Source organism: Nannospalax galili, unplaced genomic scaffold (assembly GCF_000622305.1).
Source record: "Nannospalax galili isolate Female #2095 unplaced genomic scaffold, S.galili_v1.0 scaffold146, whole genome shotgun sequence".
Lineage (NCBI taxonomy): Eukaryota > Metazoa > Chordata > Mammalia > Rodentia > Spalacidae > Nannospalax > Nannospalax galili.
The window spans coordinates 6,643,597-6,663,468 of NW_008357929.1; the positions used below are offsets into that span (position 1 = coordinate 6,643,597).

At 43.1% G+C, this 19,872-nt stretch overlaps 1 protein-coding gene and 1 pseudogene across 3 annotated transcripts in view; one reads left to right on the forward strand and one right to left on the reverse strand.

The window, feature by feature from the left end:
- The window catches only part of Stx8 (syntaxin 8), a 277,290-nt gene that overhangs the window by 203,187 nt on the left and 54,231 nt on the right, over window positions 1–19,872 (forward strand). The gene's annotated exons all lie outside the window — the stretch shown is intronic.
- On the reverse strand, window positions 905–998 carry LOC115068064 (annotated as a pseudogene).

Sequence of the window (19,872 nt, forward strand, 5' to 3'; positions counted from 1 at the left end):
GGGTAAAGGGGGACCCTTTCCCAAAAAAAAAAAAAAAAAAAAAAAAAAGAGAGATTGTGGATGGCTAGTTAGATCCAAAGCAGAAAGTAAAGTGCTGGTGGGGATGTGGCTGAAAGGAATCTCTTATATGCTGTTTGTGGAATGTGTGCTTCAACCAACATGACGAGAAGCCCTGGGGAGTTTCCTCAAAAACAGCTCCAGCAATCCTGCCGCTGTGTGGAGGAGACGGCTGCATGCTTGCTCGTGAAGTTCACTGGAGCCAAGACATGGAAGCCACCTAAGTGTCCATCAGCAGATGAAGGAGATTAAGTTAATGTGGCATATTAGACAGATATCGAATAGTCTTCTGCTTTAAAAATGAAAGAAATTGTGTCATTCAGGACAACATTCATGAACCTGGAGGTTGTTATCATAGGTGAAATAGGTTAGGCATTGACAAATACTGCTTGACATCGCTCAGCTATGACATCCGAAAAAAATAAACTTACAGAAGTAGAGAGTTGACTGTGGTTACTACAGGGTAAGTGGATGAGCATAGGGAAATGGTCAACATTTAACAAAAATGTTCCAGTTAGGCAAAAGGACAAATCTTCCAGGTCTACAGCAGGGTGACCATGGTTAAAAACAGTATGTATTTCAAATCGCTGAGAAGATTGCAATGGTAAGAGGAAATTCATAATATATTATTAATTATAGTCTCTTTTCTGTACAATAGAACAGCAGAACTTCTGCCCCTGAAACTTGTACTCATTGACAAATGTCTCCTAGGCCCTGCACACTATAGGGCTTTTATTTTTTAATATCAAGACTCTTTTTTAAAAGTTTTTATCTTTTATGAAATGACTTTGGACATAACATACATTTCCATTTCACCAACACTACAGTTTTTAGAGTCACAGTAAGAAAAAATTGGAAATGCTTCACAAATATGTGCAGGGGCCATGCTAATCTTCTTTGTATCATTCCAGTTTTAATACATGTGCTGCTGAAGCGAGCAGTCATGATTCTTACTGGGAATGTAGCTTAGCTGGTAGAGTACTTGCCTAACGCGCACAAAATCCTGGATTCAGTCCTCAGCACCACTAAGCCCCAAGTATGGTGGTAAATTCCTGTAGTCTCGGCACTTGGGAGGTAGAAGGGAGAGATCAAAAGTTCAGGATCTGGGGCTAGAGAGATGACTCAGTGGTTAAGAGCACTGACTGTGCTCTTGCAGAGGACCCAGGTTTAGTTTCCAGCATACACATGGCAGCTAACAACCACCCATAACTCCAGTTCCAGGGGATCTGATGCCCTCTTCTGACCTCTGTAGACACTGTAGGACATGGGTGCCCTTACATACATGCATGCAAAACACTCATACACATAAAATAAAAATAAATACAGTTTTTAAAAAGTTCATGGATGAACCCACACTGAAGGACATTTGGAGATACAAATTAGACTCTGTAGGCCTTATTATATGTGTATATATAATAGAATACATTAAATTGGGTGGGGGGGCAATAAGAGGAGGTGGGGATAGGTAAGTGAGGAGGGGATCTAAATACCATCAAATTGTATTGTATGAAAATCTCAAAAATTAAATTTTAAAAAGTTTAGGGTTATCCTTGGCTACCTATTAAGTTTGAGTTTGAGGCCAGCCTTTGAGGTACGTGAGACCCTGTCTTTCATATGTATGTATGTAAATGTATATGTATATATATGTATGTGTATGCATGTATGTTCCTCTCCTCCCTTTTCCTCCACCCCTCCCTCCTTCATTTTCTACTGATTTTCATTATTTAGCCCAGGCTGGTCTGGAATTCTCTTGCCTCAGTCTCCTGAGACTGAAGACACGAACCAACCACACCCAGCTATAATACTAAAATTATCCTGATACTTTTCCTAAAAGCACCCAAACCAAGGTGCTGTACAGGTGGAAGCAGAGTAGCAGAAGAGAGGCTGATCCTTCATTTGGGGAGGGCTGGAGCAGGAGGGGGAGCTGGGTGAGTGGAGTGGCAGGAACAGACTGTGAGAAGCCTTCTAGCAACCCTCTCTAGGGTGTGAGCTTCTCTGTTCCCAGCTGGGATCTGTACTTCGCCTTCCCCACAGCCAGCACCCTGACATCCGCCACCACCATGCCCGCGCCCCTCATCTGATGAAGAATTTATAGCAAAATTCTGAAACAGTGGAAAGGACAGGGGAAGGGGTGCTGGGGAACCAGTTGTGAATCGATAAATCAAGGACCAGGATTATTTTGGCATCTTTTACTTTTGGATTCTTTACATAAGAGGCTTTGATAGGCGTGAATATGGGGGCTGGTTCAGATAAAAGGTAGTAGAATGCTCAATTTGGCTGTTTAAATAGACACAGCTTTATCATTGCTCCACTGTGGCTGTTTGGTACGTAGCAGTAGAAAGAATAACTATAATTAACCCTTACCATCTGATTTTACTGTCTCTAGGTAAACTGAGCCCCACTTATCATTCCAGGGGCTCAGTAAAAACTTGGAGCTTTTAGGGCAATCAGGACAACAGTGTTATTGGGTTCTTAAGGCTATACATCAAGGGACTGCCTCTCCATCCACTCTTCCTTCCAGTCTTTTCTTCTTCTTTCTGGAGCTGGGGATTGAATCCCAGGGCCTTTCACATGTTAGGCAAGTGAGCCAAACCCCTGAGCCACAGCCCCTCCACTGTATCCTGAAATAGAGTGCAGGCTTTCTGGGTTTTATGGCCCATAACATCCTCAGGCATCTGACTTCTTTCTCACAAATCCTCTCCATCCCCAGCCTTCAGCTGCCCTTGCCACTCAGTGCATCTCTCACATTTGCACCTTTTATCTGCCCATCAGTCTCCTGATTACCCTGTCCTCTTGTGGCACTGAGCAAATATAAATTAAATTCATCATCCTCAACCCCTCACCCCACTACCATAAATACACACCACTTGCTTGAAACTGAAACAAAAAGCCAGCCTGCCCCAGGATCTGTGTTGGGGACCACCAGTCTTCCCGTGGGTCAGATTCTCTCAGTAGAGCTCTTCTTCCCCCTTCCTCCAGTGCCCTTAGGTCCCCATTGCATCCTGTCATATTTCTCATGTGGGTGGAATTGTATTTTCCTGAGTGGATCCTCAGACTCGTCTTTCTCTATGTGTGTTAGATACAGCCACTCACATGATCACTCTGATGCACACAGGCAATTGGCAGCCAACCTTCCAGAGCTCCATGCTGCCTCCAGAACATACCCACAGCTCTGGGCTCTGGATCCGAGACCTTACAGGGCTCTACCCTGTGTCACATATTCTACTCCTTAGCATTGGCTTACCCTGGTGACCTCCCCAGAGACTTAAATCAGACCTTCTTTCAGCGCCACTGAAATAGTAAGTCTCATAGATAATACTCCATTTTCCTGCTGTGTCACACATGTATGTTTGTATGTATGTCTTTTTCTGAGATAGGTTCTTAGCCCAGGCTGGCCTCCCCAGTGATGGTATTACATTGGTGCACCAGACTGGTCAGCTTATTAGAGACGCATGAGTACAAAGCTCTTTGGGACTGGAGCCACACTCCCACTCTGCATTCGCTGGGCAGGTACACAAATGAGAGATTGGAAGCATCTAGCCCAGGAACCTATTTCTCACCGGGTGACTGGTACCAGGTGTCAATGCAGCCCAGGAGTGCAGGCTCTTCTGAGAGGTTTTCAGGATGAGTCAGAAACCTCAAGTTCTATGTGAAATTGCCTAACTTTTAGATTTCTACATTATACCTTAAAACTGTTGACCACCACAATAGCACACTCCTTTAACATTGAGATTTAAAGACTATTTTGTGAGTGTCGTGGGTATGAAATGGTAATCAGTGTATGAATACCAAATAAAGTAGAACTCCTACTGTCAGAATGAGTGTGGGATCTGTAAAAGTAGATTTTCTGGAAAATCAGGAGTGGAACATTGATCCTATGAATTGGGACTTAGTAGGAGAAAATATACTAGTACTTATCACCTTCTTACACAGATGAACTCAGCACTATCACCTCCCTGTTAATTAATGTGGCCAGATGTCTTTAATATCTTATTTTCATTTTATAGAAATTTCAGTGACACAAAATTCCAGATGGAATTTTACCAGACTGACAATAAAGGGCAAGTCTGTTTGGTATGGCTATTAAATGTTGAGAGAAGCTGTGTATTGGGGAACATCACAGGCCCTTCCTGCGTGGATGTATGAGAGAAGGTCACAGGCGGGAATGAAGCAGCTGCCCCTTTGATGGGCTGAGAAAACAGGAGGAACCGGCCCCTGGCAGGTGTGCAGCACACTCCCACACAGGTGCAGATTCCAAACAAGCAATTATTTATTATATTTGGGCTTCTGTGGCACAGTCATCTGTCATCCACACATCTCATTTCTGCTGAGTCCCTTCAGTGATGGTCTGCTGCAAGGGAGAGTCCCAGGGTGTCAGCCCAAGGTCCCACCTTCAAGTTGAAGAGAGAAAGAAACACCTCAGCCATGGAGACACATGTAGAATATGATTAGTGTTTATTGGCTCCTCGGTGGCCAATATCAGATGCTGACAGTGGTAAAAGGAAGAAGCAGTTTCCAAGGAGTTTTTGAGGAAGCCATAGCATTTCTTTGAGGGCTTATATCAACTCTGTGACAGGCTCATTCCAGTCTTGTCTAATATTTGTGATGAGAAAAGCCAAGTGCCTTCCCATCTCTTAGATCAGAAGGCTTTTCTGAGCATAGGCCAGTCGCCTGAGGAGCAATCCAGACTGAGGGCACCTCTTCTACTCTGTTTAGTGGTGTTCCTGTGTATTCCTTTGTTTTTGTTTGTTTGTTTTAATATCTTGATTAATAATTTTATCGTAGATGAACTGAAAGAAGGATTTACTCTTATTTTTATGTTTTTGGTTGTATACAACAAGTTCTTATATAGCCCAGGTATGGTTGTTTGAATGAAAATGCCCCATGGGTTCTCAAGGATTTGACACCTGGTATATGGGCCCCAGTTGGTGGCACTGTTGGCTGAGATTTAGGAAGGTGTGGCCTTAATGGAGGAAGTATATCATTGGAGGTGGACTTTGAGAGCCTTGCTCCACTTTTGGTTTGTCATCTCTGTGCCTGCTTGAAAATGTGAGCTCTCAGCTTTCTGCTCTGTTCACCTCTGCCACCATGCCCCTCGCCCCACCAGGATGGACTCTCGTCCCTCCATAACCTGTAAGCTTAAGCCCAATAAATTCTTCCTTCTGCAAGGTGTCTTGGCCATGGTGATTTAGCACAGCAACAGAAAAGTGACTAACACAGCAGGCTTGCCTTGATCTCAAACAGATCCCACTGCCTCTGCCTCCAGAGTGCTGGGATTAAAGGTATGTGCTACCATGCCTGGCTATAATTTTTTAAGTTTTAAAGTCCAAGCTCCTTAGCATAGTTTCCATTGATAAGCAGGATGTAGTCTAGATCTAATCTCTATTTCCCTCCCTCACTTCCCTATTACACCACACTGCATTCTTGACCCCCAACACACTCCTTCTCTTCTTTGAGGTCTGGGATCTGACCTGTGGAACCAGTCACCATTCTTCCTTCCTGTCTCCCTTCCCCTACCCAGAAGACCCTTTGTCTTTAGCCCTCATTTCCCTTAGCCAGCTCACCCATAGCCTCGGGGATCTTATGTGAGCACAGACTCTGATTCAGTAAGTCTGGGAAAGGCCAGAGATTTTAAGTTGCCCTTAGGGGACATGGAATGGATCCTGTTGGCTCAAGGATGACCCATGGATTGGAAAGGAGCTGGAACACCAGTTCTCTCCTTGGGCTACACATCAGAATGACCTGGAGAATTTAACAAATGACAATGCCTGGATTTCCTCTTTGCGTAAATGTTGATTTAAATGCTCTGGAGTATAGAGGTTTTAGAGTTTTCCAACAGGTTCTTATATTCAGATTGAACACTACACTAGAATTCTTCTCTGACTCACCAGCTCTGCATCCTGGTGGACACTCTAGGACCCATCCTATCATGTACTGACTTACACATGCCTATTACCTATGTCCTTCACTGAGACTCATAGCTATGTCTCATTCAGTTCTTTCATTCATTCAAGCATTCGCTCATTTAGTCATTCAAGAGGGGTTTATCAGACTTCTGTTTTGTGCTGTATGCTCTGCTAGATGTTAATGGTACAAACAAGTTCTGAAGCTGGGAGTAGTGGTTCACATCCAAATAAATGAGAAGTGGAGTCAGGAGGATCCGAAGTTCAAAGCCAACATTGCCTCAAAACAAAACAAGTAAAACAGACCTGAACCCTAGGTTCAGAGAACTTCTATGTAGAAGAACCGTAAGTTGGCACAGTGGCTGGCATAGTGGGCCCTTATTCAATAAATAAGTGAAGGAAGAGCCAAGAGAATTAAAAAAAAGAAAGATGGTAGGAGTGGGCAGAAGTAGTTGTCACCAAAGTACTTGGAACACTCAAGCTGCCCTGTCCATCATCTATGCTTGAAGCTCTAAGACAGGTGTCAGCTAACCCTGGACCATCAAATCAGAATCCTGAGCAAGGAAGGCAGGCCAGCCACAGGAGAGGAGGCTGCTTAGTCATGGTTACAGCTGAGCAGAACGCATGACTTAGTGACTGCAGGAGAACAGCCTTCTAAAGCATCTTGTGAGCAGGACTGGCGAATGGAAAGTAATTGTACTGTGCCAGCTCTTGTTTACATCCACAGTGTACAATGCCTTCTACAGTTTGCCTATGCAAGCCTCCGCTTTTTATATCCTTTTAAACATTTTATTTATTTTTATTTATATGTGTTTGCCTGCTTATTTAAATGTGCACCACATGCGCCCAGGTTCCCACAGAGGCCAGAAGAGGGTATCAGAACCTCTGAAATTGAAGTTATAAGTGGATGTGAGCCACGCATTGTGGGTGCTGGGAATCGAACCTGGGTCCTTTGCAAGAGCAGCAAGTGCTCTTAACCACCAAGCCATCTCTCCAGTATACTTTTATATTCCTTAATATAAAATATATTCATGCATGCCCTCAAGATGGTTCAGTGAGCAAAGGTATTTGCTGCCAAGTCTACTGACCTGAGTTCAATCTCTGGAACCCACATGGTAGAAGGAGAGAACCATTTCCCCAGGTTGTCCTTTGACCCCCACACATGTGCCATAGCATACACATCCACACACATAAATAAACAAAACAAATAAATAAATAATGTAAAAGAAAGTAAAATATATTCATGCATTACTTGCATTAAACTTATTTCCCCTTCCATAACATGTTAAGTTCCTTAACTGAATTCTCTTCAACAATGGGGACTTTTAAGAACTTTAATATTCAGGGAGAGGTTACCATACTTGAATCATGAGATTGTACTTGAAAAATTAAGGTAAGGAACTCAGGCTGGGAATATGGCTCAGTAGGTGAAGTGCCTCCCTAGCATGACAAGGCCCTGAGTTTGGGGAGGAAAAAAAAAGATTCAGAGCTTGAAAAACACGTCAGTAAAGATGGTGAGAGATGCCCAGCAGGAACTGAAGGCAGCAGTGCAGAAAGAAGCAGAGCTGAGATAGGAAAGGCGAGGGGGTCTCCTAGGATTCTGAAGAGTGGTGCAAGCGTGGCCTGCGGTCCTGGTGACTGGATGGGGAAATTAGAGTAAGTCAATACCTTGGTCTGCTACACTGATGAGCCCTTTTTCTTCTATAACTTAAGCAGAGCTTTCTATTCAGGGAAGCAGCCTTCTTACTTTTTAAATGTTTAAAAAAGGATTTATTTTAGTTTTATTCATGAGCACATGGGAGGGGCTTGAATGCCTGAAGAAGGTGTCAGAATCCATGGGACATGGGTGCTGGAAACTAAACCACAAGTATTTCTAATCACTGAGCACCAAATCATCTAACTAGCTTTTCAGTTTAATTTCTATACTTGAGAGTTTCTTTTTTAAAATGGATGTATATTTTCCTGTAGAATTTTTAAGGTGTTTTTTTCATGTGTGTTTGTAGAAATCTATTTTCAATCCAAAGCTCTCAATTCCCTTTTATTGTTTCTTTGGCTATTTGAACTCCTTAATAAAATTTCCTAGGTTTTTAAATTTTATTTTAATTTTATGTGTATGAGTGTATTGTTGTGCAGTGCCACAGAGAACAGAAGAGGGTGTCAGATCCCCTGGAACTGGAGTTACAGATGGTTGTTAGCTGCCATGTGAATGCTGGGATTTGAATCCTCATCTTCTGCAAGAGCAGCCAGTGCTCTTAACTGCTGGGCCATCTCTTCAGCCCAATTTTCTGTTTAAGTTATATTTTAAGGGACATTTTGAGTTGAACTGAGCATTTATTTAAATATGCTGAAATTCATTTCTGGCTATAACCTTGTAGGAATGAAAACAAACAAAATGATACTATAGAGGGGAAACTATTGATGTACAACTTTCACATTAAGACTCCTCTCCCAGGCATATTTACCACCCTGTAAGTACCCTATTAAAATGGAAAGCGGTGTTTATATTCCTCATTCCTAGCTTGGTGACTTTGCATCTATAGGTATGTAACATTGTCTTTCTACAACTGAGTCTCTAACATTCCTGTTGGCCACTGCTTCCTAGCAGTAAAGAGTTTCCACCCTGGTATGCATTCAACATTTGCTTTTCTACAAAGTGCTGAAGCCTCATATAGAACAAGTTCATAAGTCACTTTAGAAGGGGTTTGAAATGCTAATTCACAGCTGTCGACAGGTATGAATACCCATCAGCCTGGAATGTCACACCTATTCAAAGTAACTGAGCATCCTTGAGTATAATCTCTTTTAAAACCAGAAATGTGAAACCTGGTTGCTTAGAGCTAAGATTCACACAGTGATTTTGTTTTAGGAGAGAGGGAGGGAGGGAGGGAGGGAGGGAGGGAGAGAGAGAGAGAGAGAGAGAGAGAGAGAGAGAGAGAGAGAGAGAGAAAGAGGTGCAACCCTCTCCTAAGAATATTCCCATACAGCTTAGGTATAGCTTTAAGCATGAATATCCATGTGTATGTTTCATCTGTGTGTGTGTACATGTGATATAACACACACCTTAGCCTATTGTAAAAAAAAGCCAAAAAAAAGAAACTTTCATGTGTGTGTGTGTGTGTGTGTGTGTGTGTGTGTGTGTTAATTCTTGAGAGATCATGCTCTTTCACTAATATATTCTGTTTTTACAAAAGGCTTATTGAGTTTTTTCCAATTGTAAAAATAATTATTGTGATTTGGTTATGGTGGCACACATCTTTAATCCCAACAGTCTGAAGGCAGAGACAGGCAGATCTCTGTGTTTGAGATACCTGGTTGGTCTACACAGTGAGTTCCAGGGCAGCTGGGACTACAGGGAGACCCTGTCTCAAAAGACCAAAAAAAAAGAATAGCAATATTTAAAGAAATGCCGTTCTGTGTCTGGAATAATTGCTTGAAGACATATTAACATTTTGGATATATCTTTCCAGTTGTTTTTCTATGCAAACATGCTGTATCTGCTCAGACTCTCTCTTTTTCTTTTAAATTATTTGAGGTACTATCTCATACTGTTAGACTTGATTTTCTTCCTGAAGTCTAGAATTTTTTTTATATTTATTTTCCAACAAAGCAACTGTATAACTTTATACTTTTGAAAACATATATGTTTTGTATCTATTTACATGACCTACTTGAAGCAAGAGTAATCTTTTTCAGACTTGATTACAGGATATATTTTAATTTGAAATTGGGAACTGTGAGACACTGGAATTTGTATTTGTTTTAGTGGAGATGGACCTTACCACTTCAGGAAACATAGTTGGCCCTCCATGTCACTGGTTCCACATCCATGGGTTTAACCAACCACAGATAGAAAATATTTGAGAAACAAATTGTATCTATAACTGAACATGTACAGACTTTCTTTCTTGGCACTATTCCCTAAGCAGTGCAGTGTAACATCTATTTAGATTGCATTTCTGTCGTATTAGGTATCACAAGTCATCTAGAGGTGATCAGGCCCTGTGTCAGGTAGATCCCCAGCACCTCAAAAGATGGAGTATGTGAGGTTGTCTCTGGGTGATAAGCAAGCACTCTATTTTATATAGGGCTTGGAGCATCCATGGATTTGGAGGCTGTGGGGTAACAACAGAGGCAGTCCCTGGAACCATTCTCCATGGCTCGGGAGGGACTGTTATGATGGATCTCTTCTTCATTTAGATATGGCAGCTGAAAGCTTTTTATTGAAGGATGCATTTTTTTCCAGAGGTAGCCAAAAAATATCATCAGTTCTATTGGGAAGTGTATCTTGGATTCCCCACGGTGTAGTGAGGGAGGGAAGATCCAACAGTGGCCATTGCCCTCATGGAACTTGTGTTGCAGTGGACGGAAGGTGTAGAGACAGTAAACAGACAGCAACTGTGATCAGGGCCTGTTAGGCTTCTGTCTTGACAATCAGAAGGCCCAGTGGCTCTCCTGAAACTGACTCAGTTCTGCATTGCTGATTTCACTACTACGTTATTAAGATTAGATCCTCACTAGGAAGTGGTTTGGATAATATGAAAACATTTAAGTAATTATGACAGGTGAATGAAATCCACCACCATTAGCTCCGTTTGAAGGCATTATCCACCCAATAGTCTTCAATAGCTTGTGAACTTGTGGGAAGTCCTGGCCTCCGAAGAAAGCCACGCAGTTTCTGCTGCTTCTTATTGTGAACCTGTCCTCCTTATTTGGTGGTGATGTTGGCTAAGTTAACCAAAGCAGAACACCAGTTTGATGATTTGTCAACTCTGTCCTCATTGTTCATTGGTGTTTCTGATGAGGGAAAAATGATGAGACCTCCGTTTCTCAGTCATTCTCCCAACTCCAGCTCAACCTCATTCCACTTTGCCCAGTTCCCATTATAGAGCAGAAAAGGCTGCCTAAGGCCTGGTTTATTTACCTAATAAACTGGCTCTTGTATTGCCTGGGAAATGCTAAAATTTTTGAGTCAAGAAATCCTAGTAACAAGCAAACAGAGGTCCAGCAGTCAGGTCTGAAGAAACAACAAAATGAAGGTCAGCTAATATGGCCATTCTTCTCCTTCCTGGTGGCCATGACAGCACAGGGTTTATTTGAAGATCCCAGACTTCGAATCATTGCCTGCATTGTTAGCTGCCCAAGTATTTTTGGCTGTGCCAGCAGTTTCAGATATTAATGTATTCTAGAGATCAGTGAATGAAGAATTCCTCTGCACTTTTTTTCCCTTTGCATACACTTTGTTTGCTGTGTCTTTGTCCGCCAGGCGTTGCTGGGCATTTCTAATGAGAAAGCAAAGAATTGTAGAAGGAAAAGGCAAAGGGGGAGGGAGAGAAGACAGATGAGAAAAGCAGGGCGTGTTTAGCACTTTAACTGTAAGGTGACATTTTACTAGCTAACCAGGTGCACGGGACTTGGGGAAAGCAGCGGAGCAGCAGCGTTGGAGATGCAAATTCCCAAGCGGAAAGTGCATTTGGGGGTGTCTAACTCATTGATTAGCAGCTCACAAGGAAAATGCACTTGTATTTCCGAACGTCATTTTCCCCGCAGGACTCCCAGCCTTGGTGCTGCTTTGGTATTCAGTCGAGCTTCATTATTGAAGCCACCTCACAACCCACCCTGGGCAGCTGCTAAAAGGGGGAAAAATTAAAGCAATTCATACTCGTGGTGACTTACTGCTGCAGAATAATTGGTTTCTGTTTGCAAAGAACATTATCACAGCAAAGCCCAGAAAACAGGCTTGTCTGCAAGAGGGTTTCTGGGGCTAGGATGGAAGGAGACTGAAGGGGAAGGAGGGGATATTAAAAAAAATCACATTTCCAAGAAGGCAATTAGCTAATAATTAATTTTTTGATGTGTCCTGTACACGGATTTGTCCTTCTGTGATATATAGACAGGGATGCTGGATTTGTGGCACATCCTTTGATACCTCGTGGAAATGTTAATGAGACTAAACCAGTTAAAGAGCTCTTTAGACAACGCAGTGCTGTGGGGAGGGCCAGAATGAAATGCAGACCCTCCGAGGGCTTCTCTGACACACAAGAAGTCCCTTTGTTTCCTGTTTTATAAACCAGAGCCATGTCTAAAATTGCAGGGAAAGTGAGAGGGGGCTGAGGAGTTGGCGCCGGGGGCCTGGCTTTCTATATTTAAAAAGAGGAAAAATTGTTCACTAGTTATCCGTGCCTGGGTTTGATAGGCAGTCTAGGGTGTTTTTGAAGTTCTGAAGGAAGGGTCTCGGAAGATGTAAGCGGGATCTGTCTTTCACTTAGACTTAATTAAGAAACTTGCTGGCTTTGTCTGTAGGGGGCCCATTACGCGCAAGCTGCAGCCCCCTCTGAATAGGGGCTCAGCCTGGAAAGTGTATACAAGCCAGGCCGCCTTTGTGTCTTGTTGCCAAACTGGAGGCAGGAGCAAGTGCGAGCCTGGCTCTGCCAGAGGCCAGCCTGTTGTTCATACATGTGAACCGGCATCCCAAACAGCGTTACAGCAAGTGCGCGCCCATTCCGGGGGACCTAGAACTAATGAACCTTTTAGAAAATGAAGATAGTAAACAGAAAGAGGGTGGGGAGGGAGAGAGTTTGACAGGCTGCAGAGGTAAACAGTGTCCCCAGCAGAGCTAAATATGTATAGCAGGGGTTGCTAGAGCCTGGCTCCAGGCAAAATCTCACCTCACCTCCAACTTGATCCCTCCTGCCCAGGGCACAATTTTGCCTGGTCAGTGTTCTTGTAACCCTGAGAATAATTTCCCCCTGGTGGCCTACTGTGGCCTACCCTATTTAGAACAAAGTTGCTGAATGCCAGAGAATAAAGAACAGTTGGAAGGCTGTGAGCAGTGGTTAATCAGCTAATTCGCATTTCAAAAGACACTAATAAGAGGTGATAAATTCAAATAAAGCCCTGGGTATGAGTACTTTACTCTGGAAAGCCTTCTCAGGCTGTTTCTTTCCCTACCCATCTCTGCCTTTCTCTTTGAAGCTCTTGGGACCTCCCAGGGTATCCACACCTCTGCCTTCTGAGTCTCTCAGAGCAGGGACCAGCAAACATTTACCTTCCTGTTGGCAGTGACCAGCTGCAGGCATCCCTGGAGTCAGCTGCACTCCCACAAGCCTGACACTGGCCTCCCACCACTGTTTTTTTAAATTGTTGCTGGTTTGTTTGTTTGTTTGTTTGTTTGTTTGTTTTTGAGACAGGGTCTAACTATGTAGCGCTGGCTGGCCTGGAACTCACTATATAGACCAGACTGGCCTCACAGAGAATCTCACAGAGATTCACTTGCCTCTGCCTTCTGAGCACTGGGATTTAGGTGTATGCTGCCACACCCGGCTACCACCTGTGCTCTTGCTGGATCCAGTCTTTTTCCTCTTGAGGAAATGACAACTGCCTCATCACTTGTTGCCTAATCTGTGAAATCCGGCAACTCTTATCCAACCCCATGCAGTTACCAGTTGCTTACCAGCCATGGGACCCTATATATGCTGGCTTTGCATTAAGTACTCTACCCCCATCTTGTGACTGTCTCAGTGGTCTTCTTCCCATCCCTATCCACTGCACAGCCTTTCTGTGCCTCTCCCAACCTGGCCGCTCAATATGCCTGCTATTCAGACCAGGTCAGGTGGGCTGCATCTTGGACGTTGCAGTGAGTTTTCATAAATGGCTCTTTCTGAGCTTAGAGACCAATGACACGGTCCTGGACTAGGGTCTCTCACTCAGTGACTGGAAATCACCTAGCCAGTCAAGTGGCATTGTAGAAATAAAGATATGATGCCAAAAGTCAAGTGATTTTTGTCAGGAGTCCAGTTCAAGTAGCTTGTCTGGACTCTTTTCACCTCTCCGCAGTCCTTGGTCAAATATAGAATGTGCTTGTCTTCAAGAGAAAGGACAGGACAGAATTCCCAGGAGCATCCTTGATCCAGGTACCAGAGTCAGCAGTGCTACATTCTGCATCTTGAGTTCTTTTTTGCTTTTCTTTTCCTGAGGCTGTAATATGAATGGAGAGTATCTTTTAAGTGGCCCCTGGTTTTCTGAATCCCAGAATATCTCAGTGCTATCATGCTCTGGAAATCCGTTAGGGACTCAGCCACCATCTTAATTACATACGCTGAAGGAGTGACAGTTCATATTCTGCCCATGAATGATGTGGAATTTCCTGAACTTCAGTCTTGACAATTTGATGACATTTGGGGATATCCTTACAAGCCCTAAGATGGCCATTGATCCTGAACCATATCCCTGGGAGCTGGCCAACCTCAAGGTCTATCACCCATGATTAAGACTCTACTTAGCACACCTCTGATTATTAGCAGTGTCTTAATTTAAATATGATTCAGATCTCCAATTCTTGAAGGATTCCTAGAATGTGGACTAGATACCCTCCAGGGCCCTTCTGTAGAGAGATACATAAGCATCACATTCTAGCACCAGCAGTACATGTCTAGTAAGCGCTGCCTCAGGCCCGATGATCCATGTGCTGTCAGTCAGCTGGGGAATTACTGAGCTAGTAACTCCACAACAGTAGTGTCCAAAAAGGCTCTTAGGAACCAGCAACACAAACTATCCCTGACCAACTGAATGCAAAAGGAGTTTATTGAAAGGATATTGAAGCTAGGATAGTGAATTATAGCTGGGATAGCTAGCTATAATCCTAGCACTTGGGAGGCTGAAGCAGGAGGACTACCCTGAGTTTGAGGCTTTTCTGGGCTACTGTGTGATACCTTGTCTCAAGAACATTTTTAAAAATATTTTATTTGTTATTTTTATTTTATATGTATGAGTATATTGCCTGCATGTTTGTAAGTGCACCCATGTCAAGTGATTCCCATCGAGGTCAGAAGAGGGCATTAGATGCCCTGGAATTGAAGTTACAGATGGTTGTTAACCACCATGTAGGTGCTGGGAATCAAACCCGGGTTCTCTGTAAGAGCAGCCAGTGCTCTTAACCACTGAGCCATCCCTCCAGTCCCAAAACAATTTTTTAAAGGTGAAGGAGAAAGAATATCGAGTAGTTTGAAAAATAAATCATAGAATAGGTTGGATGTCCAACACAGAAAATGGAGAGGAATGTCTCCCACAGTCTTGTGTTTGAACACTTGGTCCCCAGCAGGTGGTTCTGTTTTGGAAGGTTGTAGAACCTTTAGAAGCCTTGCTGGGGGAAGGAGTCACTAGAATCCGGCCTTGAGGCTTTCTATTTTAGACTTGCTTCCTATTCCTTAAGATGTGAGGCAGTAGAGTCCCAGCTGTGCTTTCATCATCATGAAGCCGTCTGACCCATGCCTAGCTCAACATGGTAGACTATATGTTCTCAAACTGTAAGCCAAAATAAACCCTTCCTCCCTGAAGTTGCTTCATATCCAATATTTTGTCATAGCAACAAGAAAAGTAACTAATGCACATCTCATTGCCACAGCTGCTGCCCCATCGCTGGCTAGCATGACTAGTGTGGATGGAGGGATTGCCACTGATATCCCCCCAGAGAGTTGATTCTGTTGTCAGAATTCACCAAAATGAACTCTCTGTTTTCTTCTAACCATCTCACACTCCAGAGTCCCAGCCCTTAACTGGCTCTGCATTAACTGATGGGGAGGTAGGGCCATCCTGACCTTTGGTCCTGTTGGCCACCCTGCCTCTTACCTAGACTTTGTAAGCAAACAACTCCACAGGCAAGAAATAGGCTCTGGCACTGAACAGCTGGAAAAGTACAGTATGTCCATTGCAGACTTGTAGCTCCACTGGGAGTCATTTGCCAGAGATAAACATCTTCCTGGGCCCTTCTTTTTGACCCACATAGCTCTATCTAGGACCCAGTACAAAGTAAAACTGACCCGTGTTCAGAAATTATTAAGACTGTCTAGTTGGCAGCTCCATCTCAGGGCCCATCTTAGCATGGGACTCTATGTGACTGCAGAGATCAATACCTATGAAGCCAGTCCTTGATCTAGGTTCATATTGGTAGACACAGTTGAGTCTTGGGCCTTTATATGCCATATAATCAGATTGATGTATCAGGATTATTTCATTGTATTTCCTACTTAGGACTTGAGGTTAGTTGTAAATATCCCCATGCTGTAGTTAAAGCAACTGAGACCGAATAACAGTGGAGCTATGATTCCAACCTAGTTCTGGCTCTGTGGTGTCTCCTGGTATGTAAGTGGCCTTCTCTGGACATACACCTCCAGAGCTGTTAATATTTCAGAAAGTAGATGCAACTGAAAATGAAACCTTGCCTTTTACATCTAAGAACTATAGTTTAGGGAACAGTAGTCATCATCTGGATCACTGCCACGTTCCTCAATTAAAAATAAAGCACACACTTTTATACACAACTGTGTGTAGTGCCACATGACCTGAGCAAGTCATCGACTCAGATGCCCAGTGTTTCAGTTTTCTCTTTGATTAAAATGCATAACTATAGGGGCTGGAGAGATGGCTCAGCGGTTAAGAACACTGACTGTTCTTGCAGAAGACCCAGGTTCAAATCCCAGCACCCACATGGCAGCTAACAACTGTCCATAACTCCAGTTCCAGGGGATCCGACAGCTTCTTCTGTCCTTCGAGGGCATTGCATGACACGGGTGCACTTACCCACATGCAGGCAATACACGCATACACATAAAATGAAAATAATAAATAAAATATTTAAAAAAATGCATAACTATAACATGCTATCCATCCCAAAGCCCCATGCCTCTCTGCCCCAGTAGGTCCTAGTTTCCCAGTAAGCTCACCTCCAGGGCCATGTGCACGCCCATTCTGGCAGACTGCTCTCTACCACTTGCTCTGGCCCCTCAGTGTCTCTTTCCTGTTGAACATCTATCCTATAGTATCTGCCATCTACCACCTACTCCTTCCATCAGCACAGTCAGAGGTGAGTGCACCCGGGAGGAGCCACTCTGCCTCCTTCACTCTTCTCTTCCTTCTCCACTAGAGCTGTTTTCTGCATCCTTTCTTTCCTTTAGTTCCCCAAGAGCCTACTTCAGTGTCTTATTCAGAGAGCTCCCTGTGAACACCGCTCTTATTAATTCCCGTCTGTAGTCCTATTTCCATCTCTTTCCTCCCCTACCATTTCTTACTTCCCTTCCTTTGATTGGACTCAATATGAGATTAAGCCATGTTTAAGGACATTTATGATGTTTATTAAATACAGGGTTATTTGATGTGTTTTTAATGTAAAAATCATAGCTCTCGAACAAAGTATAGCTCTTTAAAAAGCTATAATGAATGTAATTGTTTTTTATTGCTCTGTAGTCTTTAATTGATTTTTTCCCCCCGCTAAGGTTTTTAATTTTTTTTTTCCTGCTTTAAGCCCAGGGAAAGAAAATTTTCCAAGGGTTATTAGTTCATTAGCTGTTAGAAGGAATAATTGATCTGTCAACTCAAAGGATTTATAAGGATTTGGTTCACAGAATTCATGAAAGCAGTGGCATATGTTTAAATTCTGCCTCAAAAGCAAACATTTCAGAAGGGGCTTCCCTTACTTTTTGCAAGATAAAAATTAGCATCTCTCTGGTGATAAAAGACCCCATAATCTTCAAGATATTTCTCATCTTAAGGAGCTGCAGTATTTGTACCTGTACCTGTAGTGATTGGCTGTATATTTCTGCCACTAAAAGAATGGAATGTGAATATTGTAAAGATTTGGGTCTGGGGTTTCCTTGGTGTTCTTTTTTCTTATGAAAGGAATAGAATACAAATACAGCCAACATTTCTTCAATCTCAAATGAGGTTTTTGCTTTCTTCTTCTTTTTTTTTTTTTTTTTTAAAGCAAATGCACCCAAATTGGGTTTGGTTCACAAAGGAAAGACTGACTGCAGAGCTAAGAGACCCATCATTAGCCATCCCTGCCCTCTCAAATGGCCTGTCCATTGCACTGCCCACAATGTAGGACGAAGGGCCGTAAACAAGGGATCCAAGAGAACTCTGGACAAGAAGCGTTCAATAGAGTGGGATAAATTTCTTTAGCATAAATAGCAGTCTCCAAGGGTGACTGGTGTGAATGGATCCCTGCTGGGAGGGTCTCTGTGCCCACAGAGGAGATCTGTGGCTTTAAGAGCTCTGGTCCCACCCCCTGGGCTGTGGAAGTGCTCAGTCTCCCCTGCTGGGCTTGGTCCTCAGGCCCCCTGTGGGCCTCCTCTTTCCTTTCAAGCTGTGAGTCCCAAGGAACTCAGTGACAGCTCCTCTTTCATTCTGCTGTGCAAATCCTTGAGCTGTTCCTAGTGCTTTCAAAAGGAAAATATAAGACATTTTACTTATTCCGTCCAGCAGGACTATGGAAGTCTGGTAAGACCTAGAATTATTATGGCAGTGAGCCTGGGGGAGATTTTCCTCTTTGTGATGACTCGGATGGAAAGTCCCTGAGATGACCCGTAATCCATCATGTATCCTTCCCACACCCTTTACCTCATGCCCTGTGGGGATGCCATCTTGGTACTCCACTAGGATCTGTGTACTGCCTGGCTCATGTCTCAATCACCCAAGGACAGTAACTATACTGAAGGAAAAAGATACCCAATAGTACATGCCAGCACTTAGTCTCTTAGAGGTAATGAACCCCAAATTTAGATCAGGAATACATTTTTGCTTTTTAAAGAGCTTTGAAAAGAGTTAAATAATACATGAATACAATTTAAAAGGGGAGAGAGAAATTAACCAGTCCACTTCCCCATTCCTTCTCATCTCTTAACTTGATCCTCAATCACTGTGGTTCATTTTCCTTTTCCTCTTTCTTTTTTAAAAATATATTTTATTACATTTATTTGTGTGTATGTATACACACACATACACACACACATGTGCCATGGCGCATGTATAGCAGTCAGAGGACAACTTGTGGGAGTCAGTTGTCTCCTTCCACCATGTGGATCACAGGTATGGAAGCAGCAAGTGCTTTTACCCACTGAGCCATCTCATTGACCCATGGTTTTCCTCTTTCTGGTGAGCACTTGTATATTACTAGGTGATGTACAGTCCTGTTTGCTCTAGGACCCTTTGTTCGCAGATCTATAACTCTCAAGTTCCTTTATAAGATGATATAGTATTTGCCTTTAGCCTAGTAGGTATGTCCCCTGTGTACTTTCCCTCACAAACACTGGAAATCATGAAATGAGGCGATGGAGAGCATAGAATAATTCATTCTCCATTCACCAAAGATTTTTAGAGTTCAAGATGCTTTACTAGTTTCTAAGAAGAACACAAAAGTCATTCAGATATGTGCCCTGCCTCTGGAAGCTTAGTTCCGTGGGGGAGTTCATTCAGGTATATAAATAACTCCTCATTAGGAGGCAAAGTCAGATTAGTGATGTAAAGGGAATATAAGTAATATGCTATGGGAATTTTAAAAAAGAGATTACTTCTTACAAATGTACATGGAGTAAGGGAAATTAAAACAGGCTCATCGACACATGGTTCATTGAGAAGACTGAACAAGTAGAGATAGAGAAGGAGTGCTTGGGGTGGCCAAGCCACAAGAACGTTCAACATGCCTGGAGCCAGAATCTTTCAAAGACGCTCATATTGTGCCGTTGTGAACCAATTCTCTTTCCTAGCCCTGACTTAATTAAAATACTGGTTAACTCCCCAGAGCACTTTGCTTAGTTGAGACACTTTTTCCTTCCATAACCTTATTGTCTCAGAACCAGCAAAATGCCACCTCCCTCTCACCTCTCCTAGCACCCTACTCTCTTACTGTGCTGTCCTGGAGGTCCCTGTCTTGTATAGTTAACCCTCTCTTGTCCTCCTTATCATCCCCATCAGTATTACCATCTCTTGCAGATATTGGCTCCCTCCCTACTCCCCAGTCTCTCAGAGTTCTCCCTTCCTGAGCTACAGAGGTTAGGAAATTGAAAGAAAGGTCCATTTCTCTGACTCCTTGTCACAAGGATTCCACAGGTGACCTGGGTTGTATCTGATGATAAGTGGGTCT